General features: G+C 41.0%; 1 protein-coding gene and 1 long non-coding RNA gene across 3 annotated transcripts in view; one reads left to right on the top strand and one right to left on the bottom strand.

The window, feature by feature from the left end:
• LOC117237861 (semaphorin-1A-like) overlaps positions 1-14,683 on the bottom strand; it is a 380,261-nt gene that overhangs the window by 260,265 nt on the left and 105,313 nt on the right. The gene's annotated exons all lie outside the window — the stretch shown is intronic.
• LOC117237875 lies at positions 6,001-12,769 on the top strand. Its single transcript, XR_004494069.1, has 3 exons — positions 6,001-6,012; positions 8,896-8,900; positions 12,687-12,769. It is a non-coding gene; the product is annotated as an uncharacterized LOC117237875 (long non-coding RNA).

Raw genomic sequence — 14,683 nt, 5'->3', positions numbered from 1 at the left:
GATGCTATCCTTTTCCCTTGCGAAGAAAACCTTCGACGAAATAAAAATCCGATCCGCGCGTGTACAGCTTTCAATTTCTCCGAGCCGTTTAACAAAAGAAAAGAAAAGCAACGAGAAGAGGGAAGTTTGCCAGGCGAAATCGAGGACGTCGACACGCTTCTTCGGCAGAACTTTCGAAAAATCGCAATTTTCCAACCGTCATCGCGTCTTCTCACCGCCAAAGATTCCACGTACGACAAAGTAGCTTTGCTCGGTAGCAAAAGTATGCCGGTTCAATTGCGGATAAACAGATCTGCCAATGTTTTAGCTTTTATCGTCGTTACGAACGTGTATAACAAGTAGAACGTTAGAGCGTGACAAAATTTCTTCTTAACGGCTAATATGCGGTAACAAAACTGATAAATGTATTTTTAAATAGTTGTTTGCCAAGTGCGCGGCCGCGAGAAAAACAGAGAGAGAGGAGAATGGACGGAGGAACAACAGGAAAAAGCAAAAAGGAGGAGGTTTCGTTATCGCGGTTAAATGGGTTACGCTGGATGCAAGCCGAAATCAGGGTTGGCTGCTGCCTCGACCCGTTACTAAGTTCCGCTCCTTTCGCTTCTTCTTATCGAGCCAGCTTCTTTGTTGTCTGGCTTTGTCCGTGCACGACCATTGTGCTTCATGGCTTCCGTGGCGTGTATTCAGCCACCTACATCGCAGCGGTGCAATTCGATGCGGTGCTTAGGGCCGATTCGTTTGTTCCGCGGGTCATTCGACGCCGTTCACGGTGCGCCTTCTTATATTTCTCTTTTGGCGTGAGTCGTCGTAAAGTAAACTTTGATCGACATCGAGCAAATAGCTTGCCGCGCTATGTGCAGTAGCACAAAGATGGTACAGTATACACATTCGGTCGTTTAACCTTCCTTCGATTAATCCTATCGATTTCCGGTATCAACGACCAGTATCTGCACAAGTATCTTATCTCAGCTGGCTACAGTCTAAGGTTCCTATCGGAGATCGAATGTTCATCGAGATGGAAGCATCTCTCGTACACGTTTCAAAGAGAAAGATCGTCAGTGGCAATTATCGCAGTTTCTACGAAACCGAATGCCAATTAAAATTTTTGTCGAAATTAGGTAATTTAATTCGAATCGAACTGATTTAATCGATGTGCATTGCAATCGCTAGCGATCCGCCTGACCTTCGTTTATAATCGAATCGACGCTCGTGTAATCGATGAAAAGAACACGTTAAAGTTAAAGAAGGTGAAATATGTTTGTTGAAACATTTGAAACATCATTTTTAGTTGATATATTCGCGTAACATCTTTTGCTAGTCCCATGTAACCTACCGATTTTGGTCCATGACTATGCGTATTATTGCGTATGCGTTTTCTCCTTCTTATGAAAAAAAGCTGTTTCTCGAAATGGCTCGTACAATTCGAGTCGAATGCTAAACAATCGGTTCGAATATACTTTCTGATATTTTCTGGGCGAAATGAAAATTCAATAATAAATGTTATCGATGTTGTATATAGGTACAACGGCGGTGCGATATTCGTTCATAAAAAATTCATTGTTGAAAATTTGAACGATGAACGGGGCGTGTGGGTTTTCAATAATTTGCACGGTCTTTGCGGCGTAAAAATTGTTCGGCACACGTTGGTTTCAGGATTAATGAAAAACGCACGTGTTTCGTAGCGAATTAATTCTGGCCGATTCGTTCCGTCTGAACGTGCACAAAAATTATATAAAGAGAAATCGCTTCGTCGCGTCGAACGTGAACTTTTCCTCATTTTATTGATACGTGTAAGTATACGAGTCTCTGAAAATTTTGGAAGATACAATGCGAACGGAATGAAACAACGAGCATTTAAGAGGCGGGGGTAAGGTTAATTCGTACAAAATAAGGCATGTTTTTATGAATTATTTGTGACGACACAGTTAAAATCTCTTTATTAAAACCGATAGTAGATTATGAACTTTGAATTTTTGATTTCAGATGATCCAGCATCAAGTTATGAGCAATTCTACCTTTTTTCCGAGACACTTCCGAATAATTGCTGCCATTGCCGTATTTTTTAATATTTCTCCGTGAAAATTTTATACAATATTCTTCGGATGTCATACTTTAATGTACTATTGGTTTTAATAAAGAGATTTTTACTGTGTCGTCACAAATAATTCATCAAAACATGTATTATTTTCTACGAATTAACCTTACTCCTCCGCCCCTTAATATAAGAAACATCGACTACGAGTTACGTAATTTATTTACTCGCATCCGTTTCCTTCTGATAATGGTTTTCTTTTGCAATTTCTTTCGGTCAGTGTACATTATCGAATTTTGCTTTTTAATATCCTGTTTACAAAGCTATGTATGTACGTACCTTTGTTCGTGTATGAGTTTCAAAAGACGCGGTCGGAATCGCGGAATCGATCGATACGACGCTTAAAAACTATCCAACTATACGTATTGTACGTATTTTTCACCGACCTATTGGAAATATTTTCGTTTTAATTATTGCACGAAATACGATAATTGAAAAATGTCAGGGTGAAAGAAGGAGCGAACTAAACAAAAAAGAGGAAAAAGAGAAGGTGAAAAAATGAAGAAGGAAGGAACAAAAACGAGGGAAAAGGAGAATGAATCGACAAGCTAGCCGCGTTTTAGTTCTCTTTCACGAACGTTGCCCTCCAAAGAACTACGTTTAAACGCTTAAACACGGCCGTGTTTAAACGTTAAATCATTCTCTTCCGTTTCTTTACTCTCCTTCTCTCTCTCTCTCTCTGTCTCCCTCTCTCTCACTCTCTCTTTCTTCTCGCACACACGTCTTTGTTTTATTGATTTTAAAAAGAACCGTGGAAGAAGCTTCTAATTTCAAAACTTCTTTCAGAGTTTGGCAATCTTTGTAAAGGCAGAAATGAAGAGAATCGGTTGTCGCAGAAACAGGCGAGAAACGTAGTGCGTATTCGTTTCGACGCATGATTTACGTAATTAGCTTTTATCGGCGCATGTGGCCGAGAAACACGTCTGAAACGTGCAGTGATTTTATCAAGCGCCGTTTCGATACAATTTCCTCAAATAAAAACTTCTATTGCGCGCCTGGCATAAATTCAACGACGTTCGTGTACACCGCGGAGACCGCTTGCATCGCGTACACGCATCTACATACGAACAAGCTATATTTCAAAGGTATCCCAAGACTCGTTCATTTTTTACAGTATCCGACCCCATACAAAAATTTCCATCGAAAAGACTAACGATAAATTTACTTTTTTTTTATACAAAGCATAACGCAAATGTTTCTCATCGGCGTTTATCACGCGGTAAGTTAATAATTCGTGCATTTTAATAAGATTCGCGTGTCGTTGGTAAAAATTGAGCAAACTATCGAGACACCTGTAAACGATAGCGTAGAAGCGATAGAACCTTTTTCTCCTTTTTATCTCTTCTTGTCTCTATTTCTTCTCTTTTCCTCCGTGCCACTTTTCCATCGATCTCACTTGAAACGCGACTTAATCAAAGAAATTATAACGTAACGTTCTAACAATCTTTCTGCATCTTCTTTCTTCTGCATCTCTTTATCTCCGTTTCGCCCATTGCGGTGCAATAACAGGGAAAAAAGTTTCGCGCGAACCATGAAGAATAATCGTCGTGCGTGAAAGGCGTCCGAAGAATTCGAATCGCGTTCTTTTTATCATTTGTATTATCCAAGTTGCTCGCACTGGTTAGCTACTGATCGAACGGGAAGAGAAATAAGCTGCGATTCCACTCTCTTGTCCCGGGTATATCGCGTTATTTATTAATAGCGTTGCATCGCACGCTTCATCAAATCGAAAGTGTACACGAGCGTGATTCGAAACGCGCGTACCACGGATTCGATGAACGTTCACTGTAATTGAAATTAATTTCTACCCGATAAACGCTCGACTTGCGACTTCGATAACGCTTGCCGATCATGTTGCTCGATTTATAGCGCGTTTATCGACTCGTAACTTCTTTCCGCCACTACTTTTCTCTCTATCCCAATTCATTCGTAAACTAGGTTAACGAGCATTTGCTAATTCTATTTTCATCGTTTTATCGTATCCGTGGAATAATTACGCACATCTCGTCAATCTAACGTCTCGTAAGGAAACAAGTATAGAACTTTGTCACAGAGCCATAAATTAGCAATAGAGAAACCAAGGGAGTCTAACGAACACCCCGCAGGCCATCCAAACAACAACGTAGAGAGTGTTCCAGTGTCAGAAAACAGTAACAGCATGGCCACCTCTGACCTGGGCCCAGGCGACACCTCCGGCGACACCCTCTTCATAAGAGTGAAACCCATGGTATATAAACCTTCCCAAAATCAGCTCTCCAAACACTCTGTTCTAACATTAACACATTGCATACGGCGCTTCCAGGGCCCGCACATTTTTGAATAGTCAGGCACACTGATCTAGAAACAGCAGCCACATTACTACAAGAATACATCACAAAAATAGAAAAATGGCTACGAGATGAACAAATAAAAGCAAAGTCCAGTAAATGTAACCATATCACATTTACATTAAGAAAACGGAAACCACCAAATATCCAATTGAATGGCAGGCAAGTTAAGTACCTAGGACTCCACTTAGGCACACAACTTACATGGAAGCAACATACTAAATCAATTATAGACAAAATGCGGATAAAAAGAAGACAAATGTACTGGTTAACTAGTCGAAGTTCTAAACTCAGCATAGAAAATAAATTAAAAATATACAAAACGATAATAAAATCATAATATACAAAATATTTGGACGTACGGAATACCACTATGAGCCACATAAATAAACCAGAGTCGCTACAATCAAAGATACTGAGAACAATAGTCAACGCCCCATGATATGTCAGAAACGAGTATATACACAAAACCTTAAAAATACCAAGGGTCAAAGAAGAAATTGGCAGGTACGCAGAAAAATACCAGGGAAGAATGGCAACACATCCAAACCAGCTGGCTGGTGAAGCGAGCAAAACTCTCATGGAAAGAAGATTAAAAAGAAAACCCCACGCTGGCCTCACTAAGGAAATAAAATAGTCAAACTCGAAGATGGTATCCCGCTGGGGTAGCCATCCATATGTTATTTAGCAGTTAAATTAGAAAAATTTACCAAATATTCAGCCTGGCAAATTGTAAAGTACAAATTAAATAATAGAAACAAAAAAAAAAGACATTTTTGAACGCTGCAGAAGCACGCATGGCAAGCAATAGGATGCATATATGCACATCTTTAATTTGCATTTGGTATTATATTTTTTATTCAGTTTTCTTCTATGTTTAATCGCATCACCTAATTAAAGAATATTGCTGCTATCACTAAATTCATTTTCGCAAGTGTTGTTTGGTGTATCGGATAAATCATCGAACAACAATTCACTTTGACTTTCATTCTCTTTACATCTATGTGTCATTTTGCTACTTTTATAGAATTAGGGCCTATTTAATAAAATAATTTTTGTTATAAATTATCAGTAACAAATTGAAAATGTAAATGATTTTTAAAAAGCTGTTTCCTTGTAAATTAAAACACGAACTTTGAAATAACAAAATGTACAACAATAAAACGCTTTATAAGACACGGTAGACGATCGGCACAGATCTACCGATGTATTGGCTATACTGAATGATTGTTTTCGCGTGCTTGGAATGTCAACATTCAGTTGTTTTGCTAATCATTCGTCACAAGAATGTGCAAGGCTTCATTAGCCCGGTAACGTAACAAAAACATTTGTCTCTGGTTGCTCAAGTCATCGATTCAGTCGAAAAAACATGAAAACGAGATATCTCGTGACCCGTACGCAATGTGTTAACTGTCGCTCTGTTGGATTCACATAATAAGCTCTGCCAGTAAATCTAAAGTCTAAACGTTTGACGAGCAAGGTAAGAAAAATTCAAACTGTAGCGGCACTCGACAATAAAACTTACGAAACAAGTATTAGGTTGTCCGGAAAGTTTCTTTCGTTTTATGAGGAAATAATAAACGCACAACTTCTTCTGTTTTATATTATTTTGCCGAATTACGATCCAATTTGTTCCGTTGAGATAAACATCGCGACATTGCACAAACTTGGTTTCACGTTTCTATGAAGGTGCATTGTTGTAAAAAACACGTTTCCAAAGAAAGACATTTTCCCGACAACCTAATATATCACCGAAGCATAAGTGTCGACAAGTCTAATGAGCCATCGATATCCTTACGGTCCTTCCGCCGAATATTTGGAAAAAGACGTACGTGGCAACGGTCGCGGACGCATAACGAACGCGTGCGTAGTGAGAATATTGGGGGGCGACAAAAAGAAAGCAATCGGATCAAGCAAACAGTTGAGTTGTAGCCGAGAAGTGAAAATCGTCAGTTGGACTCGAGAGTTGTCGAAAGCGAGAATTGTTAACACATTGTTGACCGGCAATTTTACTGAGAATTTATCTCATGTCACCGGCTATTATTTCGTAATTGGATGTGAAAGTAAAACAATATACATAAACTTTAATAAATTTTATTTATTATTCAACTTTTAATATTTCTTTCTCGTATGATGAACAGTGTAATAATCATCTACGTGTAATGGTACTGAACAGCTTTTGCAAATATATCTAATACAGTACAATCTATATGCATTGAACAAGGTGCATTTTATCAGAAAAAATGCTAATTTTTTGCACCACTTTAAAGTTAAACGACGCTGATGCGAAGGAAAAGCGCATCACGAATTTACTCGTAGCCGGTCGGCAACGTTTGGCCATGAAAACACGAGTTAACTCGTGACCCGTCAACAATGTGTTAATATTGGCTTGGTAACTAAGTGATTGCGGATTTTGTCATTAGGTGGTATTGAAAAAATCCGCAATCACTTAGTTGCCAACCCAATAAAAATACTGTTAAACACCGCCGACTATTTCTTTGGCACTCTACACATCCTACGCCAAAATCATCTGAAAACATACGCGAGATCATTCGAATGACACGAGGAAACGACCAATGATTTTCTTAATTTCGCCACTCCCCGTCTCCGACGTGACACCGGCGAGTTTCAAAGCCGCTGGGAGAACCGTCATGTAAATTCACGCGTTACTTTTAATTCTACTAGCACGTTGACTGCCACGCGTGTTTTCAATGAAATCCCCGTCAGGCCACGCGTGCCGCAGTACCAAGCGTTCTCTGCTAGGTACTCCCATCAATATTTTAGTAACGCGAGTCGCTCAAGTGGTGGTCTCAAGAATGATCTCTCGTTTCGTTTGTTCGCAACATTAAAACCACTAGCTGTTGTCGAATATAATGAAGGAAAGTGTGGTACAGATTGTTCCAAATGGTTTTTTATGCCACCACAATTAGAAAAGGAATCAAATGGTACAGAAAACTTGGCATTCAACTCCTTCTGGCAATTTCTGTTGTAAACGCTTTAGCGGTTTACAAAATTGCAACAAGGAAGGATATAAATATTAGAATATTTCGAGAATTATTAGCTGGAAAATTGTTAGGGTTGTCTGAGATTACAAAAAATCCTTATCTTCTACGGAGTCAGCATAATATCGCCGTTTGGAAAAATGATTCCGGAAGAAGCATTAGACGCGCATGCAAACCATGTTATGCGAATAAAAGACGTCGAATGGACCGAACAAAGACACAAAAGAATTTAAAGAAAACAACTTATTGTCCAAATTGTCCCGACCAACCTCAGCTATGTATACAATGCTTTAAAGTTCTACATTCTAAATAATTTTTTTAATAAACCATTTTTGTATTACTTTTATAACAATTCAATAGTTTTATTATTTCCACTGGGATATCTTTTCAAATACCTACGACGATCTTTAGTAGTCAAATAAGCGACACACGAATACGGTTAACATGGCCCTACCAGAAACTTTACGAAACGTGCTAGAAGGAGGTTTGCGAAGCCCTAAAGAAGGATTAATAGTAAAATAACGCCGTGCATTAAATAATTGTTGAATGATTGGTTAAATTCGACGTTAATCGAAAGCCATCTATAACCGGAGAGCAAGGTAAGAGCAAGGCGTAATGGAAATCCAACTAGCTTGCTAATTCATAATCGTATTATATTCGATTATTCCATACGCAGAATTGGAATAGATTAATTCGCCAGAGATGTATCGCAGCTAAGCCGTATAACCAAGAAGATTCGCTAGAAGCAACCGTTCACTGTCAACCGCATTAATCGCATTATTTGCTTGAATATTCGCAGAATTGTTTCGCGTCACTTTGTAAACGTAGCTCGGGGCTAATGGCATTCCAATGCTCGAGTAATATCCGGCCGCGAAGTAGCACGGCAAATTTAAATATATCTCGGACACGCTTGAAATAACAGCGCCCGTGATTCCAACACGTTTCGCGTACGCGTAAATTCATTAATGTATCGACTCGTATCGCTCTGATTTTCGCATGCTCGACCCATCGCTATGTAATTTGTGTCGGCCATCGATTTCAAAGGAAATATCTTTCTCTTCTCCGAGTAATCGTATCCTTCGGCCGAGACAGAAAACCATTTACGCGGGTCACGGAAAAATACGCTAGCCGTATACAATTTCGCTTGCAAAAAATCTGCTTTCCTACGAGCAAACGAGATTTCGATCATGGGATATTCGGAGGAATTTGACGTGGAACGTTTTGCATTGGCTAAGGAATCGCTACCTGTAGCGACCTTTAGGAGCGAAAGACGAATTGTACGGAGCATTTATGCAAGTTAGAGAGAAGTGAGAATAGAACAAGACGAGATCGGCAACTACCGATGTATTTACGTGAATCATAGTGTCTAATGGGTAAACTGCGACACGGTATTCCATCGAATCAGTGATCAGCGTTTAGGTGAATCATAGCGGTCAGAGGCGCGGTGCCCGTTGTTATGCCACCGGAATGTCCGTAGAATTTGTGGCATTGTCATCGATTGTGGCCTCGCTCGTCCAAGCTGCACGCACGTAATAACGTGCACGACCAAGCGCGCCACGTGTTACCGTCGCCCAACGCGTCCATCGGCTCGCCAACTATCGTACATCGTCGCGATTAACGAAATTTTTGCAGCGCCACGACAACTGCCACAGACTTGTTCGGAATTTTAAAAGTAGAACGAACCAACGGTTGCAAGAAAACACGTCGTCTCCAGCCGGCACGATAGAACAGCTCCGGGGTGATGAGGTTTTTCACGAGAAATTTCGCGTCAACGTTTTACAAGATTATCGTTTAAGGGACAACAAGCTGGGGATCGAACCGAGTATGCATGATTTACGATGTTTATTCGTTTATGGTTTTTATAATAATCCTGAAAGGGTATCGAAGTGCTTTTTCTGGTGAATTTATGCCCCTTCATGGATCATGGTTTATCATGCATGACGTACGGAGAGAGCGGCAGGCGGTTCGTAAAATAAAATCCTAAGGGAGTCATTGCCCTAGAACAGCCATGGGACTGAATAATTCACCGAATATTTAAAAAAGTTATTAGAAATGATAAGGAGCCAGCGGATCGTCCTACCAACATCCATCACGGCGTCCATTTCTCGGTTAAATTTTAATTCGTGACCACGAGCTCTGTGTGAATAATTGGACAAACTGTATTTCGCAGTCCATTGGTGAAACGTTGTAATCTACTGCGTCGTTATCGTATTCCACGCATAAAATATCGAGATATCGCCTACGTCGTTCATGTTTAACGATCCTAGATCCGAAGACTCGCAGTTGAAACTTAAAGTTTGTTCTATGAATACGAAACGACCTGGCCCGCCATTCGCTCGAAGCCTTAACTCATTTCACAAGCGTGTTTCGATATTATAATTACGTCAACCTGTTTCGGTGATCGAAGAAGCTACGTGAAAGGCTGCTACAAAAATAAACTTCACGGAAGCATCGCTCTTTCCGCCTGTAGATGGATATCTCGCAGAAAGACGCGAACAACGCACGAAAAACGTTGCTGTCTCGTGGTTTCCGTGTATCCAGTTGCAAAGCCTTAAACTTAAACGCTGCTTCGCAACAGCCACAACTAATAATCGGGTCGCCGCCCATCACCTGAAGTACTCGGCTGCATGATAAATCTGCGACAGCGCATCTTATCGAACGCCACGATGAGAGTGGCGTACGTGAGCGTGCATACGCATTACCAAAAATATATTGCTGCCGGGAAGCTGCGTATGTTGAGGGTAACGATGAATTCGTGATTAGGTCGCGAACGAGAGAAACGCGGAGAGAGAAGCCGATGCAATGGAAAACGGGAACGACGCGACGGTGTTGGTGAATGGCCCGTAGGGATATCACGAGCCGGCGGACGGTCGACGGAAGAAGGGCAGGGACACCGTCGCGTCGAGGGAAGAGGGCAATCGTTGCGAAACGACCAGAGAAAGCAAGATAGCGAGAGAATGGGTTCGGTGAATCATCGGGTCACGCGACCAACGCGAACCCTCTTTGCACCGTCGGCCGTCGACCGTCGGCCACCGTGGCAGCTCGGTACCAACCGGTGCCATTCTCCCTTAACCTATCCTAACCTTACCTTGGAGACAGAAACCGACCGTTCTTCCTTCCCTGCGTTTACCTTCCGCCGCGCCACAACTCTCCTCCACCTTCTGCCCTTTGTCCTTGCCGCCTTTATTATTTTTTAAAGGTTTTCCTACTCGTGGCAATGGCCTCTCTCCCCGTTCCTCTTTGATAGCCGGCCCGGTTCAACCCCCGGTTTAATCCCCTCGTTTCGTCTCTTCGACCCCTTTCGCTTTGATGATTCACAATGAGTCTTATTTATCAGTTTAGCTCTGCTTTAATTTCCTGTCGTTTCTTCTAGCACGAGCACCGTTAGTTGCGCCGAATCGTTGTTCGTATCTCATTGTTGGATATTTTCTCTGTTCGCTTTCCGGTTTCTTGTTCGACCACTGGCTGGCTTGCTGATCCGACTTTTTCGACCGCTCGCTGGTCACCATCGTATCGCGCGCTTTTGTTGTTCCGGTTCTTGCGGTTTAATGCTGCCGCATTGCGGAACGCTCCATCAACTGGACGAGCGCGATGCAAAATATTTTTTATTCCTTTCGAGGTAAGATCGACGTTCATCTCTGGCTGCGTTCTTTCTTCCGCGCGACCATATGCAGTGATTGCGTATTAACGCGTAGTCTTTGCTACGTTTAGTATCTCTCTATCGATGATTACGAAATGTATTACGAAAGTTTGGAATATTTTCGGAAAATCGGTCCGAGGTTCCTCTCTTCTTTCTATTTTCCATGGAAGAACTTTCTTTTTACATGCAAGAACATAAAACTACGTGGCAAGCTCGACCTTCGATCCTGCAGTTATCGAATTTAGAAGGCCGACAACTCGTCAACGTGTAGACGGTCGATTTACCTTGTAATCGAAAGGTAAAATTAAAATTTATGTTTATCGCTTGTCGAATGGCCCGACTACCAATTAAGTCGATCGGATTATCGACGGGCCCTTTTTTCGTATTTCACAAGTAAAACACTGTCGCCTGCGGATAGAACAGTTTGACAAATGCTACATGTCGACTCGCGAGATACCAAACTTGAATCAACAAGGTAAATAAATGTACAGTCTGGTTTTTAATCGAATTCAAGCAATCGAATTAGTGGATATCTGGCTGACTATTTTACCAATTAAATTAAGCGAGTATATTTCTCCGCCAAAAATTTCACGTACGATTATATTAATTCTCCTTTCCGATTTACGAGCAATTTGTTCCGAAACATTACAACTGAGAAAATTAGGATGACCAACACACAGTTGAAAGAAAGTCGAAAACTTAAAATGATATACATATTTATGATCGAATCTTTCGCTTTCTTTTAGCGGATTTTTAAATTTCTATTAAAAGCACGTCATATTTGCATTTGCGAAAAGAATTAAAGTTAAGTTAAAGCGGAAAAGAGAAAAACCACAACCACTGGCAGCCGTGAGGAACAGACTTTTGTACGTAAATTGGAAAATGCTTGATTCCAATTTTCTCCACGGTTTTCAGCTGTCGAAATCCTCGATATACTCGACGTATAGTCGCACTTCCGACTATGCGCTATTTACTTTCCACATATGTAGTTACCTTACTGCCACCACTTCGATTTCGTCGCATCAACCGATCGGGGCAACCTTTGCAAGTTCTCCGAGTGGAAATTTGTGAACTCAATCAGCAAATCAATCAGAAGCACCGAGCTAACAGCATCGTACTTAGCACGATCTAATTCGAGACTTTTCAGCATTCTAAACACCGTTTCAAATATTCGGTCATCCCATAAGTCCGTGCCGTTTTTCGAGCGGTTATATATGTTATTTTTTTTAAACACCTATGAATCGTTGTCTTAGGTATTTTCAAAACATTTGACATCTCTCGAACTGTCAAACTTCGTGATTTTTCAACAAGATCCCGAATTTTATCTTCGTCTGTCTGAGGAGGACGCCCGGAGCGTTCCTCGTCTTCTAAACAGAAATTCCCAGCTCTAAAACGTTGGAACCACTTCCTACAGGTGCGAGATGAAAGCGCATTTTCTCCGTAAACAGCACATATGTTTTTCGTGGCAATTGTTACAGAACTTCCTTTCCGAAATTCATATAACACGAGATGTCGAAAATGGATACGCATTTCACTCATGATTTTTTACTGTTACGAGTCACTGTGTTCACTATATTACGATCTTATGCCCACGAAAATCTGCTCTAGCCTGTTCTCGATCAGCTAAGCTCAAGTGCATTGGTTCCTTATCGCCGTATGTTTATAAATCGACACATGAAATGTATACACAAAAGTCGGCACAAACTTATGGAATGACCTAATGCACGTAAGTAGATGCGTAACATTCGCCTTCCATTGGTCGTTAACTTTTTGCTCCAACAAGTTTCCCACAGCTATAAATAGCTAATCAATGAAAAATTCTTTTTACGAGCGCCTCGATCAATCAGTCAATGGTCCTACAATCAAATACTTTGGGATCGAATCGTTTCACGACCAGTACTTCTTTACAAAAGCGATATTTCTACTCTTTTACGATATCGAATTCCTTCGAAATCCAATATGAAAGAGAAAATCAATCATTTTTCAAAACCACCGTCCGGCATAAGGAAAAGAATAAGATTCAATGGGCACAGACGATTTGAAAACTTACATCGCCTTGTATAAACAAGCTTCTAGCAAACTAGCGACCGAGAGTCACTTGCGACATACTAACGAAATATAGCTGTCGGTATCTCCGTTAAACGATAAGTAATAACGGCGCGATCGTTATCTCGCACGGTAGTCATCGGATTCATGGAAACACCGCAGCCGCAGCCGTAGCCGTAACCGCCGACGCCCCACGCTGCAATTTCATTCAACTTGGCGGCGACATTGATATTTTATTCAACTCCCTCTCACTTTTTGCTTTGCAACATCGACCGTGGTACGTCAGCCGCACGCTGTATCTGTAGCCGACCATAATCCAGGTGAAATCGATACACGTATTAGCCCCTCCCTGCCCCACCTCCTTCGCCAAGCACACACACACACACCTGCTTTTTTACCTGCAGGGCGCTGTCATTCGCAACGATCGTCGACCTGCGTAAAAGCCGGCCGATACGTGACCGTATATAATAACCGGAAACCCGATGATGGTCAGAACTAATTACATTCGCGTTCCGCCTGTAACCTTAGTGTCGTTTACCTATACCGCTGAACCGTATTAGTGTGCTCGCTCGTTATACCATACTTGCAGATAAGAAGCTACTCGCACGTGAATGCTCGTTCCGACATAGCTACGCTTCTATATATCCACGTAGCCGTCGATACGTCGCGTTTCAACAGCCTAATTACCGCTACCAATTAAAGTTGTTAACAGTATCGTGTGACAGTGTTGATTGATAATCAGGTGTACAGGCGACGCAATGCGAAATCGCGAGTAGCAACGTGCTGCGTTCACGAGACTCCTCGATCTTTGTCTTCATCCTTCTTCCTCCATCATCCTCCGATGAAAATCATCGGCAAGCTATCGATAGTTCATCGATGATATAATCGTTAACACCGGAACTACCACACCAGTCAACAAATTGACTGGTTTTACAATTTTATTTTCAAATTTCTACTTCGTGTTATACTTTTTTTCCACAATGATGTAATGACTTTCGCAACGATGACTAAAAGAATAATATAATGAATTTTAGTTTGTTTTTTATGTATTCAAACTGAAGATAATTTTGTATCACGGCTACTTATATTAATACCAGTGAAAATGACTGGTACTTGGTAAAAGCGGCCTGCAATCTGTTTATCGAACCTCAATTAACCAGTTTCCTCGTTTTGTACAACTTGCCACACGTTTTATAAATTTTTACCGCGTATCATTCGATACGATGATATCAGTTATCAGGAAAATTCCGGATCGATCGCTAGATCGCTAGATGCTAACGCTAGAAATACCACAGCAGTCAAAATGACTGGTTCTACAATTTTATAAATCTGTCAGCCCTCGCAGATGAATTAATAATACGAAAAATGTACTACATAACATGGAATTGCTTCTGTAAGAAAGTAATAAATCAATAAATATAAAAATATTGTTACGTACCGTTTAAAGACCAGTCATTTTGACTGATTTTGGTAGAAATAGCTTCGTGTTAACCATCGGTAGTTCTAGTGTTAATGACCCTGCTACCTCTAACGAAGAGTTCATCGGAAATAGTCGGTAGAGTGAGAAGAATCGTTAGAA

This window comes from Bombus vosnesenskii, unplaced genomic scaffold (genome assembly GCF_011952255.1).
Source record: "Bombus vosnesenskii isolate JDL3184/JDL3185 unplaced genomic scaffold, Bvos_JDL3184-5_v1.1 scf7180000013403, whole genome shotgun sequence".
NCBI classification, from domain to species: domain Eukaryota; kingdom Metazoa; phylum Arthropoda; class Insecta; order Hymenoptera; family Apidae; genus Bombus; species Bombus vosnesenskii.
This window is presented reverse-complemented; position numbering and strand designations above follow the sequence as displayed.